A 20,414-nucleotide genomic window follows, 5' to 3' on the forward strand; every position below is an offset into this window, starting at 1 on the left:
GACCTGTAAGCAACAATGTCCATTACAGCATGGTTTGAAATAGTAGAAAAGCAGCAACAACCTAAATTTTCAAGCATAGAGAAAGGGAAAATTTGGCAGTGTATTTACTTAGTGGTACAGTAGATAGATAAAAAGAATAAATAAAACCGTAAGTATCAACCTGGATGCATCTTACCAATATAATATTAAGTGAACAAAAAATGTTGCAAAAACACAGAAACAATATGACACAATTTGTTTACATGTAAAAACACATAAATAGTACTCCAGATAGTTTTTTTAATTACAAGAATTTGGGTAGCAAGAACACACATCAACTTCAAGAGAGTGGTTATCTCTGGGATAGGAAGGAGAGAAAATAGGATAGGGTGGATTTTAACTTTTTCTGTAACATTTCACCCCTTTTTAAAAAGGATAACAACTGTTAAATTTCATTGGTGGATATATGAATGTTTGTTATCGTATTTGTTGTACTTTTCTATGTTTGAAATATTTCCAGATATTTCAAATAAAATAACATAAATATGTCTTGAAAGAAAAGAAACTGAGGCCCAAAGAAATGAAATGACATGACCAATTTCACATACTTAGCTCATGGCAGAGCAGCTGGTAGGCTCCTGGACTGGCCCTCTGGCCATCACATTCTGTTGTTATATGCCTTTCTAATATACAGAACTATGGTCAATGTGTCTTCGGTATCCTTCACAGTAACTGGTACCATTGTGGGTGCAAGAAAGCACTAGATGTACTAGAGCAAATTGAACAATTAGTGTTCAACCTTTAATGCAAAATTATTTTATCACTGGAATTATACCCCACGAGAAAAAAGTTCTTGCTGTAGTCTGACTGCTAAATGTTCAGAAATGTGTGGGCCATGCACCCAGCAGGACCTAGGTCCTGTGGTCCTAATTCCTGGCCCAGATCTTGTCCAGAAACACCAAAAACTTTGTGTTAGACATTAAGATCAGCCATCTGAAAACGGTTAAAGTGTGCCTATAGCATGTAGATGATTTCGGAGAGCTTATATTCTTCCTCTGAAGATTCACATCTATAAGAGTCCCACCAGCAGCTGTACTCAGCAACCACTTTGTTTAGAATCTGGAAACTTTAACTGACTCCACTCTCTACACTCCAATGGTGAGGTAGGCCCCTTCTTCTCCTGAACAGAAAATGAGGGGCATACTAACCCTCTAGTGGTCCTACAGAGCCCAGATGAAGACACACAGTGCTCGCTCTCAAGAGCTACCCAATATACAATAGAATGCAAGGCCAACAACAGCCAAAATGAAGCACCCTTAAATATTTTAAACCTGAATCATGGGCTAAAACCACAAGCAGAAAAGAATAATCAGTATGTACATTTATTAGGGTCATCTTTATATATTTCTATTGTGAAAGGCAATTATTTTTCTAACTTTAGTAAAATGTAACACCTTTTTGCTAATTTTGGTTACATAAGAATTTGAGGTGAATACATCCTTGAGGGTAAGCTTTGACTTTTTTATTAGTATATTTTTAAAAGCTGACAAAGGGCTTGGCACATTATTAATGTTTGTCGATTGAATGAAAGGATGAATAAATGAATATAAGTGAAATTAAGACATATTTCTTACTGACAGACACTAATGACTAAAAAAGGCTTCCAACAAATGAGCAGAGTTGACAATTAAAGTGTAAATAGGAATCTAATGAATGTTCTAATTGATCTTCCCTGCTTTAAAATGTAGCCAGAATTTTTTAACCTTGAGATACAATGCTCAGCAAATTAGGAGACTGTCCTTGTGTGAAAATCTCTTTAATCAATCTAATAGTTTGTCTACTCAACTACAGACTTAAAGAGCTCTGCCAAATTAGTGTTTTGTTTTGTTAGTCTTAGCAAAAGTTATGTCTTAATAATAGATTCATATATGAGGTTTAGCTTGGCACTTTGGACTTCTGTGAAAATAAAGAACATATGTTAAATTGTTTTTCAAAAAGTCTTCAAAGGTAATAAAGCTGGGAGGAAAAAGGAAACTCATTCTTTCTTGGTGATTCTACCTACAAGAAAACAACAAACCCTTAATATCTGAATCAGGTTTTAACAAGATTTTTTTAAAAATTGATTATTTCTCTTTAGTTGTGCAGTGGCTTCAAGATAATGAGTGTTAAGCATTCCTTCAACCCATCTAGAAGTATGATACCATCTATACAAGGCTTGCTAAGAGATGGCAAAGCAAAAAAAATTTTTTCTGACCCAGACCAGACCACCCACCTCCAGCCTATGAAGAAGAATAAAGGCTGAAAGGGAAATTGACACTTACAAAGTGGATTTTATGAGGGAGCTCTTAATGAGTGTTGAGTCCCACATAACTCCCATGGGGAGAAGGATTAGGGGTGTTTTCCTTCATTTCAAGCCCAGGGAATGTGGCTTCAATGGGACCATGTAGAGAGCTCAAGGTGTGCCCCAGGTACTGACAGAGGACAAAAGAATATGGGAAAACTCTAGCTGACTAGTAATTCTGATCTGATGGAAGACAAAGAAAAGCTGACACGAAGAAAGGTTACAACAGAATTTCTTGATGTAAAGAATATGCGTAGTTATATGAATTTAACAGAAAAGAATCAACCTTGAGGTCGTCTAAATATTGCCCAAAATAACTTCCCAGAGGCAGAGAGTAGCCCCAACACAGGAGTGTACCACTAGGAGACTATCGTGTAAGTGAGCAACTATAGTGAGGAACGTCCCTGAACATCAAAAGAACTGCAGGCTAGGTACCCTAGTGATTCAGGGTTGGTGGGTGGAAAGTTTTCAAATAATGCCCTGAAGTTTGCCAGGAGAAAGTGTCAGCTTTAAACACCTGCCAAGCCCAGAGAGCACATCATCATTAGTTGAGAGACATCGACTAATTTCAATCGTGATCAACTAATGCCTTTGCTTTTCTCTTACCTCCCCTCTCTCTCTCAGCCCCCTCCAATCCCAAAGGGGTCGGAAACTGCAATTAGCAAGCTGGAGGAGGAGGAGGAGGAGGCACAGAAGCAGGAGGTGGAGAGCCTGAGACAGAGCTTATCCTGTCTGCCCTTCCCACTTCAGGCCACCACCTCTTGCAGACCTACATTAAAAGAGATGAGAAGGCTCAACTTTGACTACTATTAAGGCATTACATAGAAGTAGACATTTTAGGAGCCAAAATAAAACTTTCTGGGTGACTAGAAGAGCACAAAGGATCTCTCATTTTCTGAAAGTGGAGTGATCGGAAAAAGCCACTGTGCCATTCCTGGAATTCATTCAAGAACAGAAAAAAATTTGTCCCACTGAGTGGGCTAGAAGAAATAGGGGAAAGATTAAAGCTGTCATGTGATTTAATTCCAGGAGACCTGCTTGTTCACTATAATGAGGTTATTTTCCCACATCAAAAAAAAACCTCCAGTAAGTTCTATTTTCTAGTCTTACTGTAGGTATTCCATGAACAATGAGGAAATGGTTGCACTTAATTGTTTGACGTCCATGTAGTCCAGCGGAAGAAAATTCTGTCCAGGTTCTCCAGTCCCTACCTGCTGAAGCCCAGTTCCCAACTAACTCATTCAGGCAGGCAAAAAATACTGTAAATTCATTTTGCTGCCCTGAGTTCAGTACCAGCTGATGTTGGGTTGGGTTCACTCTTCACCCCCGCCCATCATGATTTTTTTCTCATGCCCAGTATTAACTGACCAATTTGTTTTCTGATGGTGTAATGGTAACCTGCTTTCCCACAGAGACCTGGATTCTTTGGCCCACATGCCCTACCATGAGCCAGGGTCACTTTCCTGACAGATTCATCTCTTAGACTCTCAAATGCACATCACCTGACATGAAGTTCTGTCCAGCTCTGTGCTTCCTCTGCTCTGCCCCAATGACCAGATTCGGCCTCTTCATAGCAACACCAGCCCACATCAAAACTGGTCATGCCACATCCGCAGGGAGGAATCCCAGCCCTTCCCGGTTATGCCTTCAGCCTCTACCTGTCCCATCACCCTTTGCTGCTGAGATCCCAGTATGCCTTGCAGTTGAACCCATAGAAAGTTGGAATGAAAAAAAGAACTAGGAGGCACTCATTTGCAATTATTTCTTGTGATGAAAAATGGTGCAACCATTAAAGGAGAAAGGAGGAAGGGAAAAATTGGGGTCTTAAAAAGTACCCTTCAGTTATCATATAAGACTAGAAAAGCAGCCACAAAGTGTTCTTAATGTTACTCAGTGGTTATCATTTCAAATCAGACTCAGACCAGGAAGATGCAAGGATAATCATGAAATATGAGGCACACCGCTGCTGAGCACCAGTTAGTTCCAAATGTGTTCATTTATTCATTTGCAGTAACAGCCTCGGAAATCAGTGGAGTGGTCTCTAGGAAGTAAAGGAATAAAATAATTTTCCAACTCTCATAGTCAGAGGGCTAATTCAAATTTCAAAAGGAACACTAACTTGCTTAAAGTACCATAAAAATAGAGAGGGGGCGGGGAGAGTGGAAATTCCATCCTGCTTTAATCACTGTCCCCTGCAAGTTTCCTTAATGATTTCCAGCTGCCTCCATTTAGGCTGTTGCTTTGACAGAACTTTCATACAAACTTGGAACATTTAACGTATCCAAAATTTTTTTTTTACTTTGCCCTCAACTGCATTCTAACCAAAAGCAGATTTCTCTTGGATTATATAAGAATATGATGAGCTGGAAAGCGGCAGAGTGAGGCAAGGAGTCTGCCTCTGCTTTTTGCAGTCTCCACAAACCATTTCACAAGAGGCACAAAGGAAAATGTGAAAACCCAAGGAGAAGCCCACACCCTTGTAGAAAGCCAAAATATGCTTTCACTTCAACATACTACTGCATTCCGAAGAGAAACTGACTATTCAGAATCAGGCTACCATAAAATAAATACCTCCAAATTTTAATATAGTTAAAATTTTAAGAGGAGGAGAGAGAAAGAAAGTGTAGTAAGTTGGTATGGAAATATTTACAGCCAAACTTGTGCTGACCAAATAGCCTGTGACCCTAAGTCATCCATTTTTCTGCATGGGGAAAGGAGCAGAGAACAATGGAAACATGGATATACAATATCATAAAAGATTAGATATTAACACTTGAATAAGGAAGTTTATTAAAAATCATGAGCTTGAGGCCTCAAGACCCTTGAAGGTCATAATTTCCTTTCCAACAGGGTTGTATGCTCTTTAAAAGAGTAACCATCTCTTAATAATTTTTGTCTTCTCCCACAACCCCTAGCAATAGGATCTTATATACGGAAGGTCTTCAATGAAGGCATGTTAAAGCGAATAAAGAAAAGCTTTCAGAGACTGATGTTAATAAAACAGGGGGATATGTGTAAAAAGAAAATGAAGACTGTTTGCAAGGAGATTAATTAGTAGGCTATTTTATCCTCATGATTCCTTGAATCTGTAATTTCCTCAGCTATCATTAAGTTTTCCACATGAAGATAGGTCCTATATTTTTACTTGTGAGACAAAAAGGGACTTTGGTAGGTCTTCAAGTTATTCTCCTGAAAACTATCCCAGACTACTGAAGAGCTACCCTTTGAAAAAGAGTTCTATAAGTTAACCTATTCCTTCTTGTCCAACAGGTCAATAAGGAAATACTCTATGTATCCACCCCAAATCGCATATATTGCACACTGAATTTTTTTGGGGGGTAGGGTGGGTAGAGGGAAGTTCTTAAAAACATTTAAAAATGAATAATAATTTTCTATTTAAAATCCAAAAGAGGTACAAGGAAGTATAGGAAATAATAGCTAAGTTAGTCTTTGAGTCACTTCTCATCCCTATCTTCATTCATTTTGACAAATATTTTCGAGTACCTAGGGCAGATCAGATGTTGAAAATCCCATAGATTTTCCATACAAATCTTATTCTCCATCACTTAGGGACATTCCGAGGCTCCAGAATTTCTGCTAGAAAAGCTTTAGGCCCTGGCGCGGTGGCTCACGCCTGTAATCCCAGCACTTTGGGAGGCCGAGGTGGGCGGATCACAAGGTGAAGAGATCAAGACCATCCTGGCTAACACGGTGAAACCCTATCTCTACTAAAAATACAAAAAATTAGCCAGGCGTGGTGGCACACGCCTATAGTCCCAGCTACTCCTGAGGCTGAGGCAGGAGAATGGCATGAACCCGGAAGGCGGAGCTTGCAGTGAGCCTATATCGCACCACTGCAGTCCAGCCTCGGCGACAGAGCAAGACTCTGTCTCCAAAAAAAAAAAAAAAAAAGCTTTGGGGATAATAATCTGGTTATTGGAAAGAATGCCAACCTTTGTCCTGAAGCTGCATGTGGGTGTAAAGCACTGGTTTACTTACATTGCATCTCTATCTAGGGAGCTTGGAAAGTTAAATTCTCCCAAGCCACTTGGTGCTGTTGCATTAAGGACCTATTTTTAACATAGTTTTGAGCTTTAATTCTGAATCTTTCCAAGTTCTCTATATTATTCTCAAATTCTAGTGCCACAAATTGTACACATTCTAATGTGGGCAAACACAATTAAAAATAAACCAATTCATCAGTTTTTAGTGGCTGAATTTTACCTATTTGTAGACTCCAATAATTGTACTTGATTTTTTAACAAATTCATTATTCTTTTGATTCCTTATGACTAATTTCAGCAGAGTGTCACCACAAGCAATCAATTTATTTTCAAAAAAGTGTTATGCAAATGAAAGGAATCAATAATACAGAATGGGAGTATATCTGTATTGAGCCTTCCTTTCTTTTGCCCACTTGTTTTATAAATTCCTACTCCTCATGTTTATTCCAGTATGCCATCTATTAACTATTTAATATATAAAATGTTATTAATAAATATTCCTATACTGCACTATTTTTTTCTTTCATGGTCCATGGGTCTTATACCTTCTTTATTAGATTATAAATTTCTTAGTTATAAAGACAGTGCCTAGTCCATTTTTGCATCCTGCTGGCCAGCATCTGGCCCACTGAAAACATCAAAAATGGTTTGTTGAGTGAATGAGAGAATGCACTGAACCTTGAACCCTAGAAGAAAAGTATAAAATAAATCTTCAAAACTTTTATAAATGAATTCAAAAGCTGTTTCAGATAAACTATTAGCGAGTCCTCAAGTCTAACACTTCTAGAAGGCCCACTAGGGAGGGTCAACATAACCTGGTAAGGGTGTAAACACAGCTATTGTTCTCTCTCGGATATGCTTACTTTTGATTTATTGCACATGTCCACCTGCAAGGCTTCTCTGAGCACACAGAGTCATAATATCCAAAGTCACCTAGTGACAAGTGAGTCCCTCAGCTCCATTGCTCACTTGGATCAGCAGCTCTCATTTATCTCTCAGGCAGCTCAGAACTGCTCCCAGTCTCAAGGCCCACAAACTCAGACTTTGTCAAATCAAATGGGCAATAATTTACTATATAACTATCTTTTATAGAATAGTGAGTTATTTCTCTTCTTTGTCACCTTTTTTCCTCACAAAATAAAACCCTGGAATTATAATTCCACATGTAGATTTATAGTTAGTTTTTCTTCTTAAGAAGGTGTGTCCATTATTATTTCATTGATCACAAGGAAGATGAGGTACGGAGTTTAAAGGATTTAAATAAATATATCAACACTTGCCCTCAAAAGACTCAAAGTACATGGAATAGTTGCATATGGTGATAAGCTGAAGATTCCAGAAGAAAGGAGGGAAATCAGGTAAAAACCAATCTTGAAATTGAAGTAGAAATGTAAAATCGGAAGGAAAACAGAATAATCCACAAGGAAAACCATGGTCCCTGAAGAGTTAAAATGCTAAATCCTGAGATGCTAAATTCTGCTCAGGCTTTAAATCAAATCAAGCTACCTTGTACAGCCATAATTTATCTCTTTGGTGAAGTTTGTTCTTATTTTCAAGCAAAATAATGCATAGGTAAGACTCGACTATGTACAGAGAATGCCATAAATGAAAGGTAGGCTGAGCTATGTGAGTCTCCAGTGGAAAAGGGTGAGTTATGGTCGTGGTTATTCTACTTGAAGAACACCACTTAGTAACGCAGGGTTCCTGGATAAGGCATGCCTTGCAATTAATATTCTCCTCGACACAGAATGGCTGTTCCCTTTCATCCTTTCTTAGCAGTCTCTGCAAAGGAAGCATTTCAAAACTCTACTTACCTACTGATATAGAGTATGCACTGCCACCCACAGAAGGCGGAAAGCAGAAGCAGCTACTGATTCTGAGGTTTCACACGATTATTTTTCTCCATTACACAATAATACTACCTAACTAATTCTACATATTTGGGAGCAAACTTTATTTGGTGAAACACTCAATTAGGAATTAAAATTTGTGTTCAGTTCTTGGCTCAATCTCTTATTACATATATATATATATATGATTTTGAGTAAAATACTTAAGGTCTTGAATTTTTTTCAACAATAAAATGGGTGTTAGTGATACTTGCCTTAATCACCTCCCTATATAACTGAAATAATCAAATGAGATGATGTAGTTAATGTGCTTTGTAAATTCTATAGTGTTATGCAAATATAAGATACTAATTAAACACATTCAATAACATAAATGCCTTTCATAGGAATTTCCCTATTATCCTATGAGATGAAAAATTGCTTTAAATCTTTCCTATAATAAGAGAGCATAAATAAATGACCATAATGATACAGAAAGAGCTTTCTTGTGATTACAAACCATCTGTACCTACCAAAAACAGCTACTAAAACTACAGAAATAAGGAAATTCTTCCAGGTAGTTCTCTTCTCTTGTTTCATTGAGCTTTGGGGAAATATTTTTTAAGTTCTGGTCTATTCCTTTTAACTGGTTTCTGATGCACATATGAAGGATAACTCTCTAGATGCTTACTCTTTCCAGAAAGTATTTACTTAGAGAAAATTAGAATTTAATTTATACTGGATGATCAATATAGACCTTTATGCATGCAATACATCTAATACACCGCAACCAGATTAATTTCCCTAGTCAGTGATTAATTGCCTACTCTGTCCCTGGCTCTGGAGAAGGTGCCTGGAATACAACAAAGAGCATAATGGGCAGGGTCTCTGCCCTTCTAAATATCACATCCATAGTCTTGTTTCAGAGCTCATCTTTCTCAACCTCTGTGATATTTGATTTTGTTGCCAATTTGCCTTCTCAAAACTTTTTCTCTTTTGATTTTGAAGACATTATTCTTGCCTGATATAGCGGACACCACTGGCAAAGTGCTCCAACCTGCGTTTCCAACCCCTTCTCCTTCGTCACCTTCCAGCTTTCGGTGTAACATTGTTTTGACCAATTAGATGTAAAGTGAAATCCACCCTAATATTTCCACAAATATATAGGCATCACTGCTTCTACTTCCTCATTCTTTCTGCTAAAACATAGACATAATTACTAGAGCTGTAGCTGACAACCTGCATCCAGGTCAAGAAAATGGCAAAACTTGGGGCCGATGGTGGTAATCTAAGCACTCCTAGTAACTATCCATGTTCAGACTTCTTGCTTTGTGAAAGAACTAAACAAACAAGAAACTCCTTTTGTTTAAGCCACTGTGTTCAGGTTTTCTATTACTTGCAGCCAAATACGTTTCTAATTGACACACCCTGTTTCCCTTTTACTTGTCTGTCCAATATTTATTTCCTCCAGAAACGTCACATTTTTTTTCTGTCTATTCTTCGGAGGTCAATTTTCAGCCCTCTTCTATGTATTCTTCCTGGGAAATCTCAATTCACCCATTCTACTTGTTCTTTCATTAAGTTATTCAACAAATAGAGATTAAAAGACTGCCACATGCCTGGCACTGCTCTGAGCACTAGGGATAGAACAGTGAACAGTAAAGCTTCCACCTTCATGGAAATTACAGTCTAGGAGTAAAATACGACCACCTAATTCTAATTCATTCTCAGTCACAGATTAAGTCTCTGCAGAGACCTCCCCAAACTTCCCAGTCTAAATTAGCACATCCTGCTGGATATTTTCATGGCATCCTGTGATTTTCCTTTCCATAGCATATATTTTTAGTTATATACTTCACTGTGTATTTATTTTACATCTTTCTCCTCCAGTAGAAAGTAAAGTGGTAATTAAGTCTTTTTATAACTATCTTATATTCAGTGTTTCACAGATTATCTAGCACATATTACGTGCTCAGTAAATACATGTTGACATTTGATGACTTCTCTAGACTTATATTTCAAATTACCTTCTGGGCATCTCCACATGAATATTCTGCAGGAGCTTTGAAACGAAAGACCCAAAATAGATTATATTTGCACTGAATTTTTTTGTTTTTTTTTTGGAGATGGAGTCTCGCTCTGTCACCCAGGCTGGAGTGCAGTGGCGCAATCTCAGCTCACTGCAACCTCCACCTCCTGGGTTCAAGCAATTGTCTGCCTCAGCCTTCCAAGTAGCTGGGATTACAGGTGCCCGCCACCATGCCCGGCTATTTTTTTTTATTTTTAGTAGAGACAGGGTTTCACCATCTTGGCCAGGCTGGTCTTGAACTCCTGACCTTTTGATCCACCTGACTCGGCTTCCCAAAGTGCTGGGATTACAGGCATGAGCTACCATACCTGGCCTGCACTGAATTTTTATTCCCAGTTAATGGCATCACCAAAAACCAAAGTCAGAAACTTCAAAATCATCCCTACCATTGACTCCTCCACTCTCTCTCATCTCCAACTGGTACCTAAGAACTCTATTTCTATCAATCTGATATTTCTTCACTTTCCCCTTCATTCCCATTAGTACTGTCCATCCTTCTTTACTGCAGATCCTCATTTTGCCTGCATTACTACAGTATTACTATTACAGTAGGCTGCTCGTTCGTCTTCCTGTGTACTTGAATCCCCTCCTTACTAATGCACCTCAACTAACCAGGTATTATACCCATTTCACAGATTGGAAAAACTAGCCTCTAAGAATTCAAGTAACTTTTTCCAGGTCACCCAATTAGTAAGTAGCAAAGCTGGAGTTTATACTGGCCTATAACCCTAATCGAGAGGCCTGGGAGAGACCTTCCAGACCTCAGCATGACAAAAACTCCCAATCCAGCTGCCCTAAATTGTAAAGGTATGTTATACATGCATCACCCTCAGAAGTCTGCATATTTCTTGGGAAGAGATAAAAGGTCTTCTGCATTTCATCTCCCCCCACCTCCCACCTCTTCCCCAGCATGGCATTCTGCTTCATTATAAGCTATCAAAGGATTTTTGAGACAAGAAGGGGAGACAGGAGAAAGAAAGATTTAAAAAAATGATTTATCCAAGGTAAAGAAATAAAAGAGGATCAGAGGTGATAAGACCTGAGGGAGAAAGAGATAGGAAGATAAAACATAACTCACTTTGTTTAGACTCTGGTTCAGAAGTTATGCCTTTGCAAAAACTGTTGGCTGGAATTTTGGCTGATGTTTTACTTAGTTCAGCACAAGGAAAATTTCAACTTGGCCTTCTCCTTGAGGAACATTTATGAAGAAACAAGAGTTATATGAAGATGAGAATGAGGAGTCAACTCACAGATACCCTTACTTAAAGTGAAAGTTAGCAGCTAAGTGCCACCAAATACATCACCTGTCTTCTAAAAGCTCTGCCCTCTCCCCTTCAAAACAATTAGAGTCTAAAAATCCACACCGATTTCTCACTTTTTTTTTTTTTTAACCATTCTATGCTCTAAGAGTAATTTGGGACTGTATCTGGGACTGTAGTATCTCCTCTATAGCAACTAAAAGGCTTTCAATCTGATAATTAACCTACCATGCCATTTCACCCAAATAATCTTCTGGAAATTTACCAATGTACTTCCAAACCTTTCATAGGCTGGCTTTGCCTCAGGACCACTAAATCACTCGGGATCATGTTTCTCACAGGCGGCTGCTGAAATAAAATATGCATACTATGTAATTGGAAAAAGATTCTGTCTCATTTGCCCCGGCTGTTCTTCGTTGTTGGCAATGCAGAGGGAAAGAAGGCAGCAAGAATATCTTCCTGCTGACAACTTAGAAGACAAGCCATCATTACAGAGCCACATCAGCAGGGGCAGGCCTGAGTTCTCTGAAAGCATCTGATGGGGCCCTTCGCCCTGGAGACCCTCATCACACAGTCCCTTGATACTGAACGAGAGTTTCAATAAAGAAATATGGCGTGCAATTCCAAAACACATCCTAAGTGCCCTCTACTCATTGGCTCTTTTGCCTTGCTCTTTTTCAGCTTTTCCAAAAACAAAATGTTTACCTCCAGCCAAAGTGCCACATGTGCAGGGAAGGAACACATTCTGTGTTTATTTTTTATGTGTTTCCATAATCCTTGTAATAAAACATTAAAATGAGAACCTTCTTCATTAGTCTGGGGTTTATACAGGAGATGATTTAAAATTTTATAAATTTACAATCACTTTTATTTTCAGTTCTCTATTATTCAGAATTTAATTGTTCATGAAATAATAATAGCTAGGACTTATTGTGCTCTCCATGTTCCAGGCACTGTTCTAAGTGTCTCATGTACATTAATTTTGCCCTCAAAACAATCCTATGAGGTGGGTGCTATTATTATCACTCCTATCTTTACAGATAAGGTAGTTGAAGCACAAAGGGGTTAAATAATCTGCTGAGGTCATCAGCTAGTAAATAGTGCCGGTACCATATATGTGTTCACTGCTTCTTTCTTTTTCCTTCTATGTTCCCTTTAGGACCATTTTATCCACGTATTCTTTAGAGAATTCTTACCTTTAGAGAATGTTATCAATATATAGTAGAGATGCGATGCCAGGAGGCACACCCCGAAATTATGGAACTAAGGGAAATAAAGCAGGTTCAGAGAATTCTTCAGAGCATGTGCTAGAAGCAGTCAGTGGTCCCTAAATACCTGCTGTTCCCTTAATTTGCTAGCTTTCCTTGAAGTTGGATGAACCCATGTCACTAGTTCTGAGCAATGGTCTTTGAGCAGAAGTAAAGCCAAGTGAAAAAATGTACTTGGAAGACAGAGTGTTCAACGGCATCAGATGCCATGGATAGATCAAATAAGGTGAGAATTGAGAATTGATTATGGGGTTTGGTAAAATGAAGGTCATTATCGACTTTGAAAAGAATAGTTTTTCTACAGAAATTCATTACGAGCATCACTGAATCAGACTATAAGGAACTACTTCACTATTGAGTATAGAACTTAGGTCTGTACAAGTTAGTCAATTATTGACATGGAGTTAGAGAGCCTAGATCCTTTCCCACTCAGACCTATGCTGTTCTCTCACCTAACCCACCAGAAGCCTGGTTTGCTTTCCTTGTTCCATTACACATCTATATACATATAGGTCACATTGTCATAAATTTTAATTATTGGCCCAAATTCTTTACTCTCCTCTAGTAGTGCTACACATCTGTACCCTTGCCATGGTCTTATGAATGTGTAGTGTACTACTGAGCCCCTTAACTTTGTAGTTGGTCATATTATTTACATTGGTCAATTGGACATTAGTAAAAACAACCTAGGTGGAAAAACTGAAATTTGCTTGAGCAATTGGACTTGCCCTCTGCAAGTCTACATAGCCCTGAGTCAGTCCACATACCCAGGATAGTTCACAGGTCCCATAGAGACACCCAAAGCTAACCACAGCCTGGAACCAAGTCTAGTCTACATGAGCCAAACTTCAGTCAACCTGCAGAAGCACAAGTGAGAAAGAAATGACTTTTTTGTTAGAAGCCACTGAATTTTGCAGTGGCTGGTATATAGCATTATTGTGAATATAGCTGATTAAGACACAAGTTGCAGTAGAAATATTTCAAATGTCCTTTAAAAATAAGTAACATAGTTCTTCCTGAACTCTTCTTTAATTACAAACTTCAGATTGATCCCAAAATGCCATGAAGCCACTCCACCCAATACCCATACCACAGTAAAGTTGGTCACTCTCCTCTTAAGAATTCAGTCTTTAAGGACTGGAAGGGACCTGAGTAATCATGCCCAACCACCTCTTTTTACCTCTGAGAACACCCAGGAGGTGAAATGACATGTCAAATATCGCATTACTAATCACTGAGAACAGTGATTGGAAACTAGATTCCTCACTGTGATTTCAGGCCTATTTGTACTGTGTCACATTGCTTGACTTAATTCCAAATTGAAGACTCTCAGATTGAAGCTACAGTCAGAAACAAGAGATCTAGAATTAACATTGTAAACACTCATTCTCTTGTCATCTACTGTAACATCTTTCTCTTTGTCTAAGCCCCTTTCTCTCCAGTGTCTGAACTACCACCACTAACACACATACACACACACACACACACACACATACACACAGTTTTGGATTTGGTCTTTAGTCTTTGTTTTGATTATGATTACGCATCCTTCAAAAATCTCTGTTCCATCAATAATTAGCACATATGTTTAAAATATTTTGCTGGAATCATAGATGACACGAACTACTGGAAAAGCATTCCATGCTCATGGGTTGGAAGAATCAATATCACTAAAATGGCCATACTGCCCAAAACAATCTACAGATTCAATGCTAAACCTATCAAACTACCCATGTCATTTTTCTCAGAATTAGAAAAAACTGTTCTAAAATTCACAAGGAACCAAAAAAGCACCCAAATAGCCAAAACAATCCTAAACAAAAAGAACAAAGCTAAAGGCATCATATTACCTGACTACAAACTATAATACAGGGCTGCAGAAACAAAACAGCATAGTACTGGTACAAAACAGACACATGGACCAATTAAACAGAATAGAGAGCCTGGAAATAAAGCTGCACATCTACCACCATCTTTGACAATGTCAACAAAAATAAGCAATGGAGGGCTGGGCATGGTTGCTCACACCTGTAATTCCAGCACTTTGGGAGGCTAAGGCAAGAGGATCACTTGAGCCCAGAGTTTGAGACCAGCCTGAGCAACATGGCAAGACCCTGTCTCCACTAAAAGTAATAACAAGCAATGGGGAAAGGACTCCCTATTCAATAAATGATACTGGGATAACTTGCTATCCATATGCAGAAGAATGAAATTGAACCCCTACTTTTCACCTGTACAAAAATTAACTCAAGATAGATTAAAGATGGAAATGTAAGACTTCAAACTATAAGAATCCTAGAAGAAAACCTCAGAAATACCATTCTAAACTCAGCCTTGGGAAAGAATTTATGACTAACTCCTCAAAAGCAATTGCAACAAAAACAAAAATTGATGTGCGAGTATTAGTCTAGTATTAAACTAAAGAGTTTCTGCACAGTGAAAGAAACTATCAACAGAGTAAACTGACAACATAGAGAATGGAGGAAAATATTCTGAAATGATGCATCTGACAAAGGTCTAATTTCCAGCATCTATAAAAACTTAAACAATTCAACAAGCAAAAAACAAATAATCCCATTAAAAAGTGGGCAAAAAACATGAACAGGCGCGTCTCAAAAGAACACATACAAGCAGCCAACAAACATTTGAAAAAATACTCAACATCACTAATCATCAGAGGAATGCAAATCAAAACCACAATAAGATACCACCTCACACCAGTCAACATGGCTATTATTAAAAAGTCAACAACAACAAGAAAAACAGATGCTGGTGAGGGTGCAGGGAAAAGGGAACTCTTACACTGTTCATGGGAATGTAAATTAGTTCAGCTGCCTTGGAAAGTAGTTTGGAGATTTCTCAAAGAACTTAAAACAGAACTACCAATTTACCCAACAGTCAATCGCATTACAGGGTATACATATCCAAAATAAAATACATCCTTCTACCAAAAAACACATACACTCTTATGTTTGTCACAATGCTATCTACAATGGCAAAGATAAGATCAACCTAGGTGCCTATCAACAGTGGATTAGATAAAGAAAACGTAGCACATATACACCATGGACTATTATATAATCATAAAAATGAATTAAATTATGTCCTATTGCAGCAACATGAGGTACAGCTGGAGGCCATTACCCTAAGTGAATTAACACAGAAACAGAAAAACCAAATACCTCATGTTCTCACTTATACACAGGAACTAAACATCGAGAAAACATGGACATAAAGATGGCCACAACAGACACTGACCACTAGAAGGGGAAGACCACTAGAAGGGGAAGTGGAGGTGAGAGGTGAAAAATTTACTGTTGGGTACTATGCTCACTACCTGGATGGCAGGATCATTTGTATCCCAAATCTCAGAATCACACAATATACCCACGCAACTAACCTGCATGTGTATCCCCAGAATCTAAAATAAAAGAATTACCAAATAAAATAAAGTAAATTTTTTGGAAGGTGTTGTAAAAAGTGGTATGCGCAATAGAAGCATAGTTATTGAGCTAAAAACTTCATTTTACAGGCAAGGCAATTGAGCCCTAAAAAAGTAACACGACTTGCCCAAGGTCATGCAACTAGATAGCAAAAAAGAAGGAACTGGATCCCAGGATTCCTTACTCTTCTGTGCCTCCCAAACCCTCCCTTTTATAACTAGCCATATATGTATATTTGTGCCTTGGTGATTATTAACCTCATTACCTCATTCCTTCAGAAGAAACTAATTTTAGATTATTTTTTCTATGTATTTCTTCTAACTATCTCTCTTTCTAGAATGAAGATAATTTTTATATTAGAATCTAATCCAAATATTCTTGAAGGATTTCAAAAGCCAATATGACATTAACGCTTTCAAAAAGACACTCTCTCAAGAGGATAGTGAGGATAGTAGTCTTTAAACTGCTGTGCTTTCAAACAAAAAGCTATTTTGCATACTTAAAAAGCATCTTTCATTTTCTTATCTGTAGAGCTCAATACGTTCAAAAACAACTCATTAATTCTTTCTTACTTCTTGTATCCTTAGAAAAGAAGCAAAACTTAAACACTCAAAAGTTAAGTCATTTGCCAAAGGCTGTATAGGAAGTCACCAACTAAGTCCATTGCCTCTGAAAGGTTTTGGTATGAAATTCCACATATAGTACCACTAGTGATAACTCCTGTTCCAGGCACAGTGGCTCATACTTGTAATCCCAGCATTTGGGGAGGCCAAGGAGGGAAGATCACTTGAGGCCAGGAGTTTGAGACCAGCCTGGACAACATAGTGAGACCCTATCTCTACCAAAAACTTCTTTAAAAATTAGCCAGATGTGGTAGCACATTTCTGTTGTCCCAGCTACTCAGGAGGCAGACATGGAAGAATTGCTTGAGTCCAGGAGGTGAGCCATGATTGTGCCACTGCACTACAGCCTGGGTGACAGAGCAAGACTCTATTTCTCAAAATAATTCCCACAAAACCAACATTCATTGAAGTTATACTGTGCTCTATGCACCATGATATGGCTTTTGTACGCATTAATTTATTCCATGATGATGGAAATGTTAGTATGTAACATTATTGTCCTCATTTTAGAGATGAGGAAGATGAATTTTAGAGATATTAAGTAACGTTTCCAAGGCGACACACTAGAATGAACACACCCAATTTCTGGCAAAGATGTCATGGCTGTCTTACAAAGTATTATCAAATCAGAGTAGGGAAAAGATCTTGCTTGACTCCAGCACCGAAATAGTGAACAAAATGGGTTCTGACGTTTTCATGGTGGATTGCTGTAGGTACATTTATTTATTTTTCTGGGACACAGTGAATCTATTTTTTTAATGTATTTGAGCTACTTCATGAAAGTAAATTAGAAATTAGCCTTTAATGTTAGAAGTCAGGATGGTGGTTTCCAGTAGAAAGGAAGGAGTGGTGATGACTTGAAGGGGAGCTCAAGGGTGATTTTTAGTGCTGATTGTTTACATCTTGTTGTAAGGGATCATAATACAGTTGTGTTTATTTTGTGAAAATTTGTTGTTCTGGACACGTATGATTCATACAGTTTTCTTTTTGTATGTCACATATCATTAAAGTTCATATTAAAATTAATCTTTGAAAATGTCTAAAAACATATTTGAAATAGATATACTAAATACCTCTAAAAACAAACTGATTACATTTACCAGCTGTGAAACAGGTGAGGTAGTGTAACAGAGCCTATCTTACAGATTTTGAAGATGATAGGTCTTGTTCATTTCCATCCCAATTCAGGATTTCTAAGCCTCAACATCCTTGCCTATAAAAATAAAGGCACTGGCTGGGTGTGGTGGCTCACCTGTAATCCCAGCACTTTGAGAGGCTGAGGCAGGTGGATCACTTGAGATCAGGAGTTTGAGACTAGCCTGGCCAACATGGCAAAACTCCGTCTCTACTAAAAATAAAAAAATTAGCCAGTGATGGTGGTGTGCACCTGTAATCCCAGCTACGCAGGTGGCCGAGGCAGGAGAATTGCTTGAGACCAGGAGGCAGAGGTTGCAGTGAGCTGAGATTGTTCCACTGCACTCCAGCCTGAACAATACAGTGAGACTGTCTCAAAAATAAATAAATAAATATTTTTTAATGAAGATACTGAGATCAATGGGATCTATTATAGTATTCACTATATCTTTGTTACTTCATCCTCCAATGAAGATTTCTGTTTGCCTTGTATGTTAGTGCAAAAAACAGATACTAAGATGGAATTAAATGTGCAATCAATTTATTGGGGGAAACATCAGAGGAGGCTTGGAGAGATGCCCCACTGCAATGCAAGTGTGAACTTTGTGAAGGTGAGAGGGCAGAGTTCATGGAAACAGATTATGCTTCAAAAGAACCAGGTTTGGGGAGAATTAGATTGTTAAAAAGAATTCCATTTTGATACAATGAGCCTGAGGTATTTTTTAGACATCAGTTTTGCACTGTCATAGAGAAATATAGGTCTGAGGTGTGCTAACGTTGGACATTTGTGAGTCATCTGCATATAGGCAGTAATGGAAGCCAGAGACATGAAGAGAAAGCATACGATCATGATACTGAAGGAAAAAACAGCCTCAAGCACTGAGGAATTCTGGTATTTAATGTCAAAAGAAAGAAGGAGAAGCCCACAAAGATAAGTCAATGGAGAGGTGGGAACAAAGCAGAAAAGGATTGTGTTCAGGAAGTCAAGAAGAGTAAGAAATGATCCACAATGACAAATGCTGCAGGAAGGTCAAGTAAGAGGAGGCCTGGAAATGCCCACTGGATTTAGAGACGCAGAGGCTATGGTTGATCTAGCAAGAATAATTATAGTTCAGTGATGCGTACAAGCCAATTCTGCTATAAAATGGTGGGGATGGGGGTGGGGCAGGAAGGGAGACAGAGGTGGAGATGGCGTACAAATCTAAAATGCAAGTGAATATATTAGTGTTGGGAGGATGCAAACAGCTCTTCTATTAAACAAGAAGAAAGGAGAATAAATTAGATACAGATGTAGGCAGATATGTATATTTGGAAAAGGAAAGATGAGATATCCCAATCTTATATAATAGTTTCTATTTTCTCTTGAAAATATCATCTCTGAGAGCAATGAAAAAAGTAGAAAAGTTGGAGGACTATGAAGAACAGAGAGTTTGAAAAAGTCTTTTCAGAAAATGGGAGTGGGAGTTGAACAAAAGATGCAGCAATGTAAAAGATCCATTCGCTGTTGTTGACTGTACACTTAGAGTAGATCCAATGTCACCGTGCACTGTTGGATGCAACCACAGGAAGCGCAGATCACTGGGTTAATCTGGTACTGAACTTATTTCTCCAATGAAACCTAAGGAGACATGTGACATGTTTCATTGAAGACAATGAAAAGCCAAAGGAGAATGCATTAATGATACTGGACATGGTGTTCCTGAAATAATAGTGTGTGGACTCATGGTTGAGCAGGGAAGTTAAGAAAGGAAAGGAATAACGGGTTAAGAGAATGCAGGGAATCCTGGAGAGAACCCTGGTAACTGAGCTTTTTGACCTCCAACATTAAACAATTCTTACAAAACCAATCAATTTGGTTCTCAAGAAAATGCATGTTATACTTCTTATAGTCAAAAACTTAGCTACACTTCTGCTGGCAAATACAACCAAAAAACCTCCCTTGCCTTCATGAAGTTTGTGTTTTAGGGAAGTCATAATTAACAATACTTATTATAGAGAAATACTATCTAATAGAAATATAATATGAGCCATATATATAATTTTTAATTTTCTAGTAGTCACACTAAAAGAAGTAAAAATAAACATACAGGCTTGTGAGATTTAAGAAAAAACAGGAATATACTTATACTAAAAAATAATCCTGTTTATCTGAAAATTTATCCTATTACCATCATTTCTGATGAGCATGTCTGTTTTCTCTAAATTCTCTCAGGGTGTTTTTAGTTTTCCAAAGTGAAACCACCCGGAAATTATTTACTTCATGGTGGAGACCCAGAAGAAGAGTAATGGCAGGCAGAAAGCTCACAAAAAAAAAGAAGGTTGAAGCTGTCCTTTACCTCAGGGGGAAAATAATCTGTCTGACTGCAATGCAGTCATTTTTCCCTGCCATTCTTTTTATCTGCTGAAGCTGTGCTTTCCTAGAGCATTCATCAAGCAGCTTTTTTT

The sequence above is a fragment of the Nomascus leucogenys genome, chromosome 11, assembly GCF_006542625.1.
Source record: "Nomascus leucogenys isolate Asia chromosome 11, Asia_NLE_v1, whole genome shotgun sequence".
NCBI classification, from domain to species: Eukaryota; Metazoa; Chordata; class Mammalia; order Primates; family Hylobatidae; genus Nomascus; species Nomascus leucogenys.